The sequence below is a fragment of the Elaeis guineensis genome, chromosome 8, assembly GCF_000442705.2.
Source record: "Elaeis guineensis isolate ETL-2024a chromosome 8, EG11, whole genome shotgun sequence".
NCBI classification, from domain to species: domain Eukaryota; kingdom Viridiplantae; phylum Streptophyta; class Magnoliopsida; order Arecales; family Arecaceae; genus Elaeis; species Elaeis guineensis.
Genome location: NC_026000.2, coordinates 32,359,394 through 32,377,085, shown reverse-complemented (window position 1 = coordinate 32,377,085; position 17,692 = coordinate 32,359,394).

The window sequence follows — 17,692 nt, the reverse complement described above, 5'->3', positions numbered from 1 at the left end:
CTAGATTTGAGAATTGAAGATCATTAAGACACCACATAAATTGATGGGCAAAGAGTTAGCATGAATCAGGTCCTTCTAATGGATTAGACCTAGGGTTAGAAACACATATGGATGAAATAGAAAAATTAATTAAATATAATCAAGTGTTGAATTAGATTAGGTCAGAATTTCTTTAAATAAATCTCAATAGTTGAAGTTTGATCAAGTCTATATTTTTGACCTAATAAATAGACCATGATCATAGCTCCGTGGTTGAGCCCGAATCTTCTAGTGGATCAAATCGAAGCTAATTAATCAGTTGGTGTTTAAGGTAAGTTTGGTAGATTCAATCAAGTAATTTTTAATTAAGAGCTACTGACCTAGATACGTCTACGGTGAGTTAATGGCACATTCCTCCCACTGATCTTACTTACCCGACCGACATGGTAGATTATGTTTTCATTAGATCACTAGTCGATTCGAGCATACCCATGCCATCAAAGTTAATCAGTATGATTGATTTAGGTGTCTTTAGATTAGCTTGTGTCTAATCCTCTACATGACTTGGTGAAGTCAGTGGGAGGATTTACAACTTGCAGATCAATTTCTTCTCTTATTCTTAAGTCAATGAAATCAAAATTTCTAAATTATTAGGTCCATAAAATGATACAGTTATGGGATAACTTGTTCATAGCCTCTCACTAAGATGTATGATAATGAATTCAATATTTTAAATAGGCGTTGGAGGCACCACATGCCTAGTATCTATTACATATTAAAATTATCATCCATCATATGACTATCATGATGTACCTTCAGATCAATGCTCAGGTTGGTCGAGCCACACCCGGGCCTAGACATCTATTTGTTGGATGCACTTGAGGTTGTCATGTTAATGGTTGGACCAAATTAAAATTTTCAGTGGAGGTGCCACATGCCTGCTGAAGGGATGTCTGGGGCAAAATCTGATTGCTAGAAGTTATTTAGAGAAATAATTGGTTATGAACCTATCCATGGATGCACTAGGATTGGCCAAGCCACACTCGAGCCTGAATGCAGTCTATGCGGATTCTAGTATCCACTAAGGAATTAATGTAATTCCTCGAGTTGGAGGTAGAGGCTACCAATTCGTTAAAATAGTATGAGAATTTTTAGACTAAAGTCCATACCTTTGGGATTAAAAATAATTCATATATTAATAAGCTTATATTTTTCTTTTAGTTATGGCCAACACACTATCCCTCCATACGCTATTAGACAGCAACAAGCTCACTAAAGCCAACTTCGATAGCTGGTATCGAAAGTTGAAGATCGTCTTGGAGCATGAGAGGATTTTGTACATCCTTACGGATAAGGCACCCGAAGAACCTACTACCAACACTCCTCATACTATGAGAGACACTTATGTGAAGTGGCTCAATGACTGAACGATTGTACATTGTGTGATGAGGGCAGCTATGAACGACGAACATAGCCATAAGTTTGAAAATGCACAACCTGAGAAGATCATTCAAATGTTGAATGAGTCCTTCGGTACCTCTGAGGATGCAGAGAGACACAAAACCTTCTGTGCCATGTTCAATACCTATATGCGAGAGGAGACTTCAGTCATCGATCATGTATTGTACATGATTAAGCATATTGAATGTCTGAGCAAACTTGGCTTTTCGTTGCATGAATAGTTAGGTAAGGATGCTATCCTCAATTCACTATCGAAATCCTACCTACCTTTCTCAGTCATTACAGAATGACGAAGCCTATAGTGAACTATCATAGTTTGCTAGAATTACTGTAGACTTTTGAAAAGGATCACCAGCTCCAGAAGGAGCCTATGAATTTAGTGGAAGGATCATCCATGGGTCATCGATCCTCTAGAAGAGGAAAGAAGAAGAAAGTGCAAAAATTTCATACCGCCAATTCTAAGTAGAGAAAAATATCAAAAGTTGACAAGAGCCAGGCAAAGTGCTTCTTCTGTAAGAAGCTGGATCATTGAAAGAGGAATTATCCTGCTTATATAGCCACCCTTGATCCAAAAAGACCTAAGAACAAGAGAAAGAAGCAAACGGTTGCTTCACAAGGTACTTATATGATAACACCTTGTAATTTCTCTATTTGTGATACTACCACCTGGGTATTGGATACCAGAAGTTCGATTAATATATACAATTCATTACAGAGGCTACAGGTATGTAGAAAATTTTGAGAGGGTGAGCGATTCCTTAACATTGGAGATGGAAGTCTTGTTCCAGTTCTGACCTTGGGAACTTTGCAGCTTGTCTTCGAGTCTAGTAATGTCATATTAGATGATTATCATTATTATCCTTTTTTTTTGATGAATGTCATTTCTGTAGGTCTTTTGGCCAAACTTGGTTTCAAGTTTATAATAAAGGATGATTTTTGTATCATTATAAATGATACTACAATCATGCATGGATAATTAAAATATGGTATATACATAATATCACAGTCTGTTGGTGTAATATACACTGCAAGTAAATATCTTAAATTAGATAATGTCAGTGAATCCTATCTTTGGCATTATAGGCTTGATCATGTAAACAAGAATAGGATTGACAGGTTGATCAAGAAATTTGTCCATCAGATAGATGATTGTGAATTATTGCCAACCTGTGAGTCCAGTCTACTTAATAAGATGACTAAGTTACCTTTTAAGAAAAAAGTGAAAGAGCCTACGATGTTCTAGGTCTAATACATACTGATGTATGTAGACCTATGAACATAAGTGTCAGAAGAGGATACTATCACTTCATTACCTTTACAGATGACCTATCGAGGTATGGATATGTCTATCTTATGAAGTACAAGTCAGAATCATTTGAAATATTCAAACGATTCTATATTGAAGTAGAGAAACAAACTGAAAAGAGTATTAAGATCCTTCGGTCAGACTGAGAAGGTGAATACCTTACTAGTGACTTTTTAACATATCTAGAAGAGAATGAAATTCTCTCATAGTGGACCCCTCCTGGAACACCACAACATAATGAGGTGTTTGAAAGGAGGAATCGAACCTTATTGGATATGGTCCGATCTATGATGGGCTTTGCGAGTCTGCTAATCTCTTTTTGGAGATATGTTCTAAAAATTATCTGCTACATTTTGAATAAGATATCGAGCAAGTCTGTCAATAAAACTCCATATGAGATATGGACTAGACATAAGCTGGTGCTCTCACACCTTAGGATCTGGGGGTGTCCAACTTATGTCAAGCATTTAAATACAGATAAGCTTGGACCTAAGTCCGATAAATGCTTGTTCATAGAGTATCGAAAGAAAATTAAAGGATACTACTTCTACCTCGCTGCAGAGCAAAAGGTGTTTGTCAGCAATAGGGGGTCTTTTTGGAAAAGGAGTTTCTTAGTGAAGGAGCTAATGCCTGTAAAATTAAACTTGATGAAGTTTAAAAGGTGGAAGGATCGATACATACAGAATTGGATTTGATTGGAGAATCAAATTCAGAGCCAGTAGAGGCATCATTAAGGAGATCCGATAGAGTACCACGTTAGTTGGACAGATACTACAGTTTTTTGGTCTAAGATGGTGATCTCATTGAACTTGATGATAACGATGAGGATCCGATCACCTATATGGAGGCCATGCAAAGGTCAAACTCTCAGAAATGGCTTGAAGCCATGAAGTCTGAGATGAAATTCATGGAGATTAATGGTGTATGGACACTAATTGATCCACCTAAAGGGATAAAACTCATAGGATGTAAATAAATTTTCAAGAGAAAAAAAAGAGCAGACGGGATGGTAAAGACTTTTAAAGCCCATCTAGTTGTCAAGGGTTACCGTCAGCATTATGGTATTGGCTATGATGAGACGTTCTCTTCTGTGGCAATGTTCAAGTCCATCCAGATTATGCTTGCTCTCGCTGCACTCTTAGATTATGAAATCTGACAAATGGATGTCAAAATCACTTTCTTTAATGGGGAGCTAGAAGAAGAGCTGTATATGATACAGCCTGAAGAGTTTACATCCACAGATGAGTTGAAAGTGTGCAAGCTGAATAGGTCTATTTATGGACTTAAGTAGGTATCTAAGAGTTGAAATATACATTTCGATAAGGTGATCAAAATGAATGGCTTCGTTAGGAACAGAGAAGAGCCTTGTGTCTATATGTGGGCTATCGATTCTGTAGTCATCTTTTTTGTACTGTATGTGGATGACATATGGTTACTAAGAAATGACATCCCAAATTTGCAAAGTGTGAAGCTGTGATTGTTATCATAGTTCTCTATAAAAGACTTAGGAGAAGCATCCTACATCCTAAAGATGAAGATCTATAGGGATAGATCTAGTAGGTTGCTTGGATTGTCTCAATCCACATACATTAATACCATGTTGAAGTGGTTCAACATAGATAATTTCAAGAAAGACTATCTTTCGATAGATCAAGAAATTACTCTTTTCAAGAAAGATTGTCCGATAACTCCTGAGGAGAGAGAGCATATGAGTAGAATACCATATGCTTTAACAGTGAGATCTATCATGTACGCTATGACGTGTACGAGATCAGATGTGGCCTATTCACTAGGGATAGTTAGTAGGTACCAGTCTGATCCAGATAAAAAATATTAAAAGATTGCAAAAGTAATTACTAAGTATTTGAGAAATACTAAAGATCAATGGCTTATCTATGAAGATACTGACCTGAAATTTGTGAGATATACTGATTTCAGCTTTCAGTCAGATTGTGATGACAACAGAAGCATGTCGGGCTATGCATTTATCTTGAATAGAGGAGCTGTTTGCTGGAAGAGTTTCAAGCAACATACTATGGCCGATTCTGTATGCGAAGCAGAATATAATGCTGCATCAGATGCTACAGTATATTCTACACTGCTATCACTTGGTATGAGAGATCGTCAATCGAGATGACATCGAGCTTCAAAAGATCGATGGAAAGGAGAACCTAGCTGACCCCTTCACTCAAGCTCTCGGGATCAAAGAATTTGATGACTTCAAATGGAAGATGGGTATAAGATACCATCCCGATTGGCTTTAGTCCAAGTGGATGTTATTAAAAATTATGTCCTAAAATCAATCATATGACGATTGAGTTTCTTTTTGTATATGAGTTATTGATAAATGAATAAAAGTTATTCTGATATTTTTTCATCATAAAAGTTACATCTTCCTTATAGAACTCTTGCGTTGTGATAAAGTCTTTAGAACTATGTTAGTGAATGATAAAAAGAAGATTTATCGTATAGTTCTTAAACAAGTTTGCGATCAAATGATACGTCATTACAAGATAATGATGTTTATCGAGTGAAGATCGTTGTGTGCCATATGGATTGATTATCCTCTTAACTAAAGAGTGTGGTGACACTAGTATGGCATATAGATGAGATGTAGGAGTACATCGTCACTAAATAAATGACTCACCTGCTGAGCATTCTGCTGTCAAGAGCTGCTCGTGAACTATTTGGACATAAGTGTCCTTCAGATCTGAGATCACCGTAGTGACTTGCAAGCAACTCACTATGCTTTGGTATCGGACTATCTAGATTTCTAATGCAGTGACGGAAAGCTATTGGGTACAGTCAAGTAGTTGCAAAATCTGTGTGTGGATCAAGATGAGATTGACCCCTCTAGATTATAGGAGTTGATATATCACTGTATTTTAATTTAGTAAAGCCTCGGCCAAGATAATCCATGAGATGGATTTGAAAGGTTGAAAGACAATGTGGATGGAACACTCTCGGTTGATAGTTAACCTGAGATCATCCTAGAGCATTCAAAGTCAAAGGGATAAATTATGCGGTAACCATATGCATAGGTTCTGTAATATTCTTTTACGATAATTCAACCTATCTGATATCGAAAATCATTGCTAGATGATATCTCGATTAGTACAAGAATTGGTTTTTATGCTACCGACTTAGTGTTTGAACCTATGAAATCACATACACAAGTCAAACACTATAGGAAAGTATTGGCCTATGTTTATGCATCCAATTTGAAAGTACTTGACTTGATTGAACATATAAGCTAACTTGATTGAGAATTAAGTTATGGGTCAAATGGGATTGAAGAGTTGACTATGTCTAGCTAGCACTATACATGAGATTCAGGTTCAATCTCAGGGAGGAACAATTTCTGATCTATGATCCATGAAGCATATGAGAGACTGAATTTAAGTGCTGATTAATTTTAGATTAGATTTAAATTAGTTAAACTTAATTGAGCTTAAAATCTAAGTTAGACTTGGTACAAAAGTCCTAAAGAGTTTGAGATTGACAGCCTTTCAAAATTATTTCGAACCAGCTTCAAATTGGATTCGAATCGGACCCTTATTGGATAAGATATGAGGAATCCTACTTGCACTGGGATTCTCCCCTCCCTTGGGCCAACCAATACCTAGAAAGGTGCTAGTTGTGAGCATCCCATATGGATGTGGGAATGGGTGCATTGTGAGTGCCTTGTGTGGTTCCAATTCTATCTCATGTAGGAGTCCTTCTTTCATGAGTATTGGACTGATTCAAAGCATGTTCGAATTAAGAGTCCTATACTTAATAGATTATGAGAATCATCTATAAATAGAGAAGGTCTCTACCTATGGATGCATAAGCAATAGCAAACAAATCAGATTGAGAGAAGAGAGAAAGAGAGAGAAAGGCATGAGAAGAGAGAAGCCCTTCCTTCTCCCTTGGCATCTCCCTTGTGACCACCCCTTTCTCCTTGCCATGGGACCCAACTTGGGCATCCTCCTTGCTGGTGTAAGGCATCACACCAGTATCTCTCCTCTCTTATTTGGTTGGGTTGCAAAAGTGATTTGATTAAAGTTCATCCCGCTTTCCTGTATTATCTGACGTGCATGCGAAGTAGAAGATCTGTACTTCCAGACCTCTGTGAAGGTTGATTTTAGATTTTTAGAGATTTGATCTCCTATTTCACTACTATCCAGGTAAAGATTTGATCCTCATTCATGTAGATTTATAGAAAATTTTTGATGCAACCTAAACTATTCGAAGAGAAACAGTTTTTCTTCCCTTGATAGGGTTTGTCAGATGTTAGATAGAGATAGAGTTCAAGTAGAAAAAGACTCTCTCCCCATGTTGCCACCCCACCCTTTGATCTCTCCCGATCTCCACACCACGAGCTCATGTCCCAACTTATTTTTAACATGAAAACACCTTTGGGCATCCCATGTTTCATAGGTTGAGGTGTTGGGGCTGATGTGGGCTCCCTTTTAAATGCGGTCTCCTTGTTTGATTTGGTCAAGGTCAAGTTCAATTTAGATTTGAATTTCATCAAGTCCAATCCCATTGAACTAATAAAATCCAATCCAAGTTAAATTAAAATCTGATTTAATCAAAATTAACTCTGATTTAAGTTGACTAAGATCTTATCCAAATTAAACATGGCAATAGATTAGGTCAAACCTAATCTAGATAGATTTGGGTCAAGTGTTCATTAGATCTAATCTTATTAGACTTAGGAAACCTGATTTGAGTCAAACTCAAACCAAAACTAATCAAATTAAATCTGATTTAAATTGATTAGGATCCAATCTTAATATTCGATCCAATCAAATAATATGCAATAATTATAATTTAGTCTTCCTATAACTTGCTAACTCTTAGCAAGTCCTCAATATAACTTTTATATTTTAATCCAATCATTAATCAAATTGATAATTGAGACCATTTATAATTTATGATTCAAAATTATGATTTGACAGTATGATCGGTCAGGATCTCTTTTATGTGTGACTCCATAGGTTCTATTCTGTCTGATAGTAAGAAATATTTAAATCTCCATCAAAATATCATTCAAACTCCTTTCAATGGATTGAAACGATTCCAACTCACCAAGCAAGAATTATTGATTATCAAAATAATTCTCATTGATCCCACAATCTACCAATGATGCTTAGCAGCATGTAGTGACAACCCAACAGAATAAAAAGATGAACCTCTAGGCATAGTTACCATGTGATTCAGTTCTTCTATCATGAGCCTCGATAAGACAGAGGTGATGAAAAACTCATCAAATTCCATCATCTGTCATATTAAGATTTATTCAACTTGAGTTTATTTATGAAATCTGATGAAAACTCTTTTCCACCATTTATACTACTCTGGTCAAGATCTTCCGAACTCAATTTCATAAATCACATAGGACTACTCCTTTCCTATTAAGATCAATAAATCCCATCTTGGTGTTAGATGTATATCCTAGAGGCTAATACGACTGACATACTATAATAAATTTAGGATATAATTTTATACTTAAAATATTGATTTGATCAATAGAAGAATAAGTTTAATTTTTATTCAAGAGTGATATGTCCTTGAATCATCTATAGAATTAATACTTCAATATATATTCTTAAAGTATTAAAAATTAAAAGCATGTATATAATTTCTAAATGCTCCCAATCATAGTATCATCATGAGGATGGTGATCGATCCAGATAGATCGACGTATAGATTATTTCTTTCAAGGTAGATGAGTCTTTGGTCTATAGTGTAGAGACACTGAGCGATGAGTGCGGATAGTTATTAGAGAATAACTAGTACTGAGCGTGACTATATGAGAAATTACTTGAATTTTTACTCAATCATCAATGATCATCTCAATGCTGTAATTGTGTGAATGATCTTTTGACCTGTGATGGTATGATTGCTTGCAGTGTGGCTACTGAAGTTTGATTGACACATAAACATGATCTCGATGAATCTTTATAGTGGATGTTGGAGACAGCTGATCCACTATAGTAGTAAGATATGCATCTAGATAGAATCTATCAATCTTAATAGAGAAGCATAGTCCTATAAGATTTGAGAGGCTAAGTTTGAGAGTCTGTGGCCACAGCAGTGTGATTGATAGAAAAGAATTTTTATGTAGATCATAATTAGACTTAAGTTAATCGAATCTATCATATGACTGATGATGAGGTTTGACAATTTATCCATGACCTGCCATCTAGTCAAAACTCATGATAGAGGGACTGAATCATATGTTAACTATACCTTGAGGTTCTTTTTTGGTTCTACTGGGTTGCAACTATATACTGCTAGATGTCACTGGTGGATTGTGTGAGCTCACTAAGATTACTCAGGATCAAAAATTCTTGATGAGTAAGAATAGAATTATTTTGACCCATTGAAAAGAGTTTCAATGATACAATGATAAAAATCAAGATAAATCTCACTACTCGATAGAATTGAACCTATAGGGTCATACAACAAAAAAATTAGATCTGAAATAAATAATTTAACTTATGAAGTTTCAATTAGATTTAGAAAAATTCTATTGGGTTCAGGATAACCTTGCTAGCACATGGTTGAACCCAATTTCTTCTTTACATTTGAATTACTTATTTTGATAAGATTAATTCGAGTTAATTACCTACTAATAATCTTAATGAATTAGATTCATTGGGCTTCAATTATTGGGTCCCTAGAGTTTTAGATCATATGCATTAAGGGTTCAAATTCTTAATCAATTTTCTTGATTGTTTGCATGGAGCGCTACTTGATTTGATCAAGTTGGACATGTCCACATGATATAGGACATGTGGGACTAGCATGGGGCATCCCCTAAGCTCCATGTGGCGTGTGAAAAAGTAGGTGAAAAGACTCCAATAGTTAGCGCCTAGTGAATCTCCTAAAGAGAGTCAAATATCTAAAGCTATAAGGATTCTTAATGCAAGTAGAACTTGTATTAAGAGGCTGTTTGGTTTTGAATAGGATTCAAACCTTTTATCTATTTAAAGAGATATTTTCTAAGGGTCTTAAAAACTAATTTCCAGCAGCCCCATGCCTCTCATAAAGTCCCCACGCCTCTCCCTCTCTTCTCCCTTCAAGTTCCAACACCTAAAGGGTTGGGCATCCTCCATCTCCATACCCAAGAGGAGCTCGGGCGTCCCACTTGGTGGTAGATTTTCAAACCTTGGTTGCTGCATAATCAAGGAAAAGAGAGCAAGAAAAAAAGAGAAAAAAAAGATCAAAGAAAGGATCAAAGAGTTAATCGCGATCTAGACTTCGTTCAAATTCACAGAGTGATTGTTCTTGGAAAAGAAACATCAACACCAAAGAGGACTGTTCCAGACTAATCTTGAGTAGATACCTATAGAGGCCAGATACTTATGTGGCTAAGAAAGAATATACACTCTTTCAGATCCAGATTCTAAGAAAGAAACTATGAAACAGGTTTGTGATTCGATCACATATTTATATTTCAGCATAAAATTCAGCATGTGTTCAATTTTAACATATGAAATAGATCTTTGTATTCTATATTTTATGCATGTATGATTTAAATTTTAAAAAAAAATTAATTTTTTATTCTACTACATTATTAAAAAATTTTAAAATACACATGCATGCCCCTACACAAAATTCCAACAGCGGTATCAGAGCCATGGGTTTCATATGCATTAAATTGACATACATATTTTTGAAAAGAATTTTAAAATCTATTTTTTTAAAAAATATGAGATGTATAGATGATTACTTTGAATCTAAAATTTATTTTAGATTTAATTTTTTATTCATATATTAGATATGTGAAGGCATGCATAGATCTGAAATTTATTCTAGATAGGATTCTAGTTCATATATATGTGATACATAGATGCATGCATAAATCTAAAAATTATTTTGACCTGATTTATGATTCATATATGAGATGTATGATTGTATATTTAGATCTAAAAATTAGTTTCAATATGATTCATGATTTGTATATGAGATATATGATATCATGTTATGATCTAAATTTTTTTAGATCTAAATTTTATATACATATATGAGATATATCCTTGTATATTAAATCTAAAAATTAGTTTCATAATTTAAAACTTATCTTTTATATAAAAAATTTAGATCTAAAATTTAGTTTTAGAATCTGAAATTTATGTTTGTGCATAACGATTTTGGTCATGAAAAAATCAAAAATTAGGTCATGTAATTGATTGCATCTGGGATTTTTTATTTGAATATAATGGGTCTAATTTGATTAAGTAATTGATCAAATCAAGTCAAGTATTGATTAGGATTAGGTCAATTAAGTTTAAGATCATACAATTATTGTTGATCAAATTAATTAAATCCTATATGTAGAATTGATTAACCTAAGGACCTAATTTAGCTCGATGGCTTGAGCCTAATTTGCTTAAGCTAGCATATTTGGACCAATTAACCTATTGGTGTCTAAGGTAAGTAATTGAGAGGTGGTTATTTAATTGGTTCCATTCACTGATCTAGCCAATTTATTGATGTCTAAGAAAAGCAATGGGGGACCCCACCGATCTATACTCACCTGATCAATTTGGAAGATTGAGTCTTGAATAAGGTTGCTTGATGGTTTGGTTTAGCCCATACCAATTAGATCAATCATATGATGACCGATTAGATGAGATCTAAACCTAAATCTCTCCATAAATATTAAGTCCATAGGTCTTCCACAGTTGTAGATGTGCGGGTGTGATACTTGTGTTGATTATTCTTGACTGATCACAGTGGTTCAATTCCACTGAAAATATGCAACCACTCTATTAGCAAAGAGTTGCTCTAGAGTAAGTATGGGGTTAGATCCAATAACTGTTAGGTGAGAGACTCAATGATGGCTTTGCATCTACTTGTGAATAGTGGGTCGGACTTAACTAAGGAGTGTGGTCAATAACTGTTAGGTGAAACCATATAACTTAGAGACCAAGTCGCTGCAATATACTTAAAATAGTATTTGGACACAGGATTGTCCATGCATCGGTGTACATGTTACCAATAATTGTTAGATGAGATGCATGGCATCGGTGGGACTACAGCATCTACTAGAAATTCAGTTGTTGCATTAGAATTTTTGTTTCCCACCTGGAGAGCGGAGGGATCTGAAAAATAGTAGGAGTTATTATTTGCTTCTTAAAGTTCCTAGAGCAAATATTAATTTAAAGCATAAAAGTATAACTTGAATCTCTACTCTCGTAGTTAAAATATGTCAGCTTCAAACCCTTTAGCTCGCATCCTTGAATCTAATTATTTGACTGGAATCAATTTTAAAGACCAACTTAGAAACCTCAGGATTATCTTGACTTCTGAAAAATTAGGCCATGTACTTAACCAAAAATCTTTAGTATTACCAAACCATTCTACTGCTGAGCAAAGAATAGCATATGAAAAGTAGATAGATGAAAATAGTTGAGTTAAGTGTTATGTCCTAGCTTCCATATCAAATGAGTTATAGAGCCAGTATGAGCATATGCCCACTGTCAGGGCTATGATCACTCACCTACAAGAGTTATATGGTAAGCAGAGCCGCACAGCATGCTTCGAAGTATCCAAAAGACTCTTCAATCTGAAGATGTACGAAGGGCAGTCAATCCATGAGCACTATATGATAGTGATCAAAGATATTGAGGAGCTTAGGAATCCCGAACTTGATATGCAAAAGAAATTACAGATGGATTTGATCATTCAATCCCTTACAAGTTCATATAGTCAATTTATTAAAAATTTTTATATGAACAAACTTGATGGCACTATATCCAAACTGGTCAACATGTTGGTCACTACTTAAGAAATCTTGAAGAGTTCAAGAGGCACTATTCTCTCTATGGAGCAGACTTCTTCATCCAAGAGAAAGTCTAGTTGGAAGAAGAAGAGTAAACCCATGAAGAAGAAGAAGAAAGAGAGCAAGCCAAAGAAAGATATTTCGAAGAAGGCTGAAGTAAAGGAAAAGTGTTTCCACCATGATGCTGAATGCTACTAGAGGAGGAACTATCCACTCTACTTGAAGAGTCTGAAGATCAAGAAGGATGATAAACCTTTAGTAGGTATGCTCGTAATTGAATCTAATCTTATAATTTTTTCTACTTCTAGATGGGTATTGGACTCTGATTCGAGTGCTTATATATGTACTTCGATGCAGAGTCTAATAGAAAATAGGAGATTGAGGAAAGGTGATATGATCTTTCGGTTCGGCAATGGAGCAAAAATTGCTGCAAAAGTCATTGGTACTTATCCTTTTTGATTATCATTAGGATTTAGATTAGATTTGAAAGACTATTATTTTGTTCTGATAGCTAGTCGAAATTTGATTTCCGTATCTATGCTAGCATAGGATGGTTTTGATTTTAATTTCAATAAAGATTTTTATTTCATTTATTTATGAAATAAATTAGTTGCATGTGGTCTTTTAATTGATAGTCTTTATCATTTTCATATTGATGCGAATGTGAATCTAAACAAGCAAGTAATGAGTGTCGTATGTCAAAAGAGATCCAGAGATGAAATTAACCAAAAGTACTTGTGGCATCGCAGACTAAGCCATATTGGAGAGGATAGGATAAACAAATTGAAAAAGAATGAGATCCTTAGCTCTTTTGATTCAGAGTCGTATCTAGCTTATGAATCTTATCATCAAAAAAAATAGCCAAGTTACCCTTTGTGGGATATGAAAAAAGGACCACTGAGTTATCCTGGTTCACACCGATGTGTGTGGGCCATTTGATGTGCAGGTCAGAGATGGTTATATCTACTTCATCATCTTTATCGATGATCTGTCATGGTATGGGTATGTGTATCTAATGAAATATAAGTCTGAAGCTTTTAAAAAGTTTAAAAAATTCAGAAACAAAGTAGAAAAACAAACAGACAAACCGATTAAGGTTCTTCGATCTGATCGAAGAGGTGAATACCTTAGTCAAAAATTTTTAGGATATCTTAAGGACAACGGCATAGTCTCTCAATGAACTCCTCCTGAAATACCTCAGCTCAATGGAGTATCTGAATGAAGGAATAGGATCCTATTAGATATGGTTAGGTCCATGATGAGCTTCACTGATTTACCCTTATATCTTTGGAGACATGCCTTATTAATAGCAATTCACCTATTGAAAAGGGTTCCATCAAATCTATTCCTACCACATCATATGAGATATGGTATTGTAAGAAATCGAGTCTAGATTATCTTAAGACTTGAGGATGTCCGACCTATGTCAAAAGACAGATGGCTGATAAATTAGAGGATAAATCTGTAATAGCTCATTTTATAGGATATCCAAAAGAATCAATAGGATACTACTTCTATTTTTTATAAGATCACAATGTGATTATGAGTCAAAACACCATAATCTTAGAAAAATAGCTTATCCAGGATGGTGGCAGTGAGAAGTTAGTTGAGCTTGAAGAGAAGGTCTCTGAAGAGCAAAGAGTTATGGATCCTCAGGAACTCATTATTCATGAGCCAATAGTTGATGTTCTCCTACCACCTCATAGATGTAGCAGGATTTTTCGATCTCCTGAAAGGTACATGGGTATGCTTACGGAGAAAATAAAAGAAATATTCTTTATGGGAGATAAGGATCATGGTGATGATCCTAATACCTTTGACGAGGTGATGTCTGACATCGATTTCGAAAAATAGTTAGATGCAATGAAATCAAAAATTGACTCAATACACTCAAACCAAGTATGGACCTTAGTGGATCCATCCGAGGGTATAGTACCCATTGGGTGTAAATAGATCTTCAAAAAAAAAAAAGGTGCCGATGGTAAGGTAGAGACCTATAAAACTAGGATTGTGGCAAAAAGTTATAGTCAGCGTGAAGGCATTGACTATCAGAAAATCTTCCGTCCGTAGCCATGCTGAAATCTATCTGCACTCTGCTTGCTGTTGCAGCTTATTATGATTATGAAATCTGGTAGATGGATGTGAAAACAACCTTCTTGAATGGATATCTTGCAGAAGATATCTATATGGAGCAGCCTTTGGGTTTCACATCTAGTAATGGTGATCACTGAGTCTGCAAGCTGTAAAGGTCCATATACAGATTAAAGCAAGCTTTTCGGAGTTGGAATCTTCATTTTAATGATGCGATCAAACTGTTTAGTTTCATCAAGAATGAAGAAAAACCTTATGTATACAAGAGAGTTAATGAGAGCATAATAACATTCCTCATATTGTACATGGATGATATTCTCCTCATTGAAAATGATATTTTCATGCTGACCTCGATCAAAAGATGGTTATCCAAAAATTTTTTTATGAAAGATCTAGGGGAAGCATCCTATATTCTTGGAATAAAGATCTATAGAGATAGATCTAAAAAGATGCTAGGTCTGTCACAAGAGCTGTATATAGAGAAAGTGCTCAAAAAATTCAACAAGAAAAACTCTAAAAGAGGAATTTACCTTTTAGGCATGGTATTCATCTTTTCAAGATGATGTGTCCGACCATATCTGAGAAAGTTCAGCGTATGACTAGAATTCCTTATGCCTTGATCATAGGAAGCCTCATATATGCCATACTGTGTACTCGATCTGATATTATCCTTGTTGTGAGTGTCACTAGCAGGCATCAGTCGAATCTAGGAGAAGAGCACTGGATAGCTGTGAAGAATATCCTTAAGTACTTGAGAAGAACTAAGAATTTGTTCTTGATCTTTGGAGGAGCTAATGAGTTGCGAGTCGAGGGATATACTAATTTAGACTTCAAATCAGATTATGATGATACAAAGTCTATGTCAGGATATGTGTTCGCATGTAATAGTGGCACAGTCAGCTGAAAAAGTTTCAAGCAATCCATCATAGCAGATTCGACCACAGAGGCTGAATATAACACTGCTTCAGATACTGCAAAGGAAGGCTTCTGGTTTAAGAAGTTTATCATGGAGCTTGGGGTAATGACATCAGATGCCATATCACTTTATTGCGACAATAATTATTCCATGGCACTTGCTAAGGAGTCGAGATCTCATCAGAAATCAAAGCACATCTAACGATAGTACCATATTATATGTGACTACCTCAAAAAGAAATATATTGAGGTATGAAGAGTAGACTCCGCAAATAATGTGATAGATCTGCTGACAAAATAATTGAGCCAGTCAAAGATAGAAGTCCACCTTGAGAAGATGGAACTTAGATTAATAGCTAATTGACTTTAGTCCAAGTGGAAGATTGTTAGATGTATGTCCTATAAGCCAATATGGCTGATATATTGTAATAAATCTAGGGTATAATTTTATAGTTAGTACACTGATTTGATCAATAAAAGAGCAAGTTTAATTTTTATTCAAGTGTGATGTATTTTTGAATCATCCATAGAATTAATATTTTGATACATATTCTCAAGGTGTTGAGAATTAGAGACATGTATATAATTTTTAAATACTCTCAGTCATAGTATCATCATAAAGATGATGATCGATCTGAATAGATTAATGCACAAATCACTTCTTTTGGGGTAGATGAGTCTTTGATCTACAGTGTAGAGATACTGAACAACAAGTACGGATAGTTGTTAGAGAACAACTAATACTGAGTGTGACCATACGAGAGATCACTTAGATTTCTACTCGATCGTCAGTGATTATCTTGATGTTATTGTTATGTTAATGATCTTTTGATCTGTGATGGTACGACTGCTCGCAGTGAGATTGCTAGAGTTTGATTAACATATAAACATGATCTTAATGAGCCCTTGTAGTGGATGTTGATGACAGTTGGTTCACTATAGAAGTAGGATATCCATCTAGATAGAATCTATCGATCTTGATAGAGAGTAATCCTATAAAATTTGAGAAGCTAAGTCTGTGAGTTTGTGACCATAGCAGTGTGATTGATGAAAAAAAGTTTTCATGAGAGTCGTAATTGAACTTGAGCTGATCGAATCTATCATATGATTGATAATAGATTTTGACGATTTATCTATGACCTGTTATCTAGTCGGAACTCATAATAGAGAGACTGAATCACATGTAAACTACTCTTTGAAGTTCTTTTTTGATTCTACTCGATTGCCACTACATACTGCTAGGTGTCACTGGTGGATTGTGAGAGCACACTAAGGTTGCTCAAGATCGACAATCCTTGATGAGCTAGAGTAAAATTATTCTGACCCATTGAAAAGAGTTTCAATGATACTATGATAGAGATCATTGTATCTCTCACTACCAGATAGAATTGAATCTATGAGATCATGCAATAAAGAGATTAGATCTGAAATAAGCAATTGGACTTATGTAATCTCAATTGGATTTAGAAAAGTCCTATAGGTTCAAGATAACCTTGCTAGTACATGGTTGAACCCAATTTTCTCTTTGCATTTGAATTTCTTATTTGATAAGATTAATTCAAGTTTAATTACCTCCTAATAACCTAAATGAATTAGATTCATTGGGCTCCAATTGTTGAATGTCTAGAGTTTTGGATCATATGAATTAAGGGATCAAATCCTCAATCAATTTTCTTGATAGTTTTGATGGGACACCACTTGATTTGATCAAGTTGGACATGCACACACTAGAGAGGGTATGTAGACTTGATTGGGGCATCCCATGGGAGCCATGTGGCATGTGTATTTGTGGGTGCAAGGGCTCCAAAAGTTGGCACCTAAAAGATCTCCTAAAAGAGATCAAATAACTAAAGGAATAAGGATTCTTAATGCAAGTAGGACTTGTATTAAGTAGTTGTTTGACTTTGAATAGGATTCAAATCTTATACCTATTTAAAGGGGCCTTCCCTAAGGCTCCTTAGCTCTAAATTTCAGCAGTCTATGACTCCCTTAGAAGCTCTCCATGCTCCCTCTCTCTTCTCCCTTTTGAAGTCCAACGCCCAAGGGTGTTGGGCGTCCCACTTGGCCATGCCCAAGAGGAGTTTGGGCATCCCTTTGCTTGCTGGTTTTCAGTCCTTGATTGCTTCATAATCAAGGAAAGAAGAGCAAGAGAAGAAGAG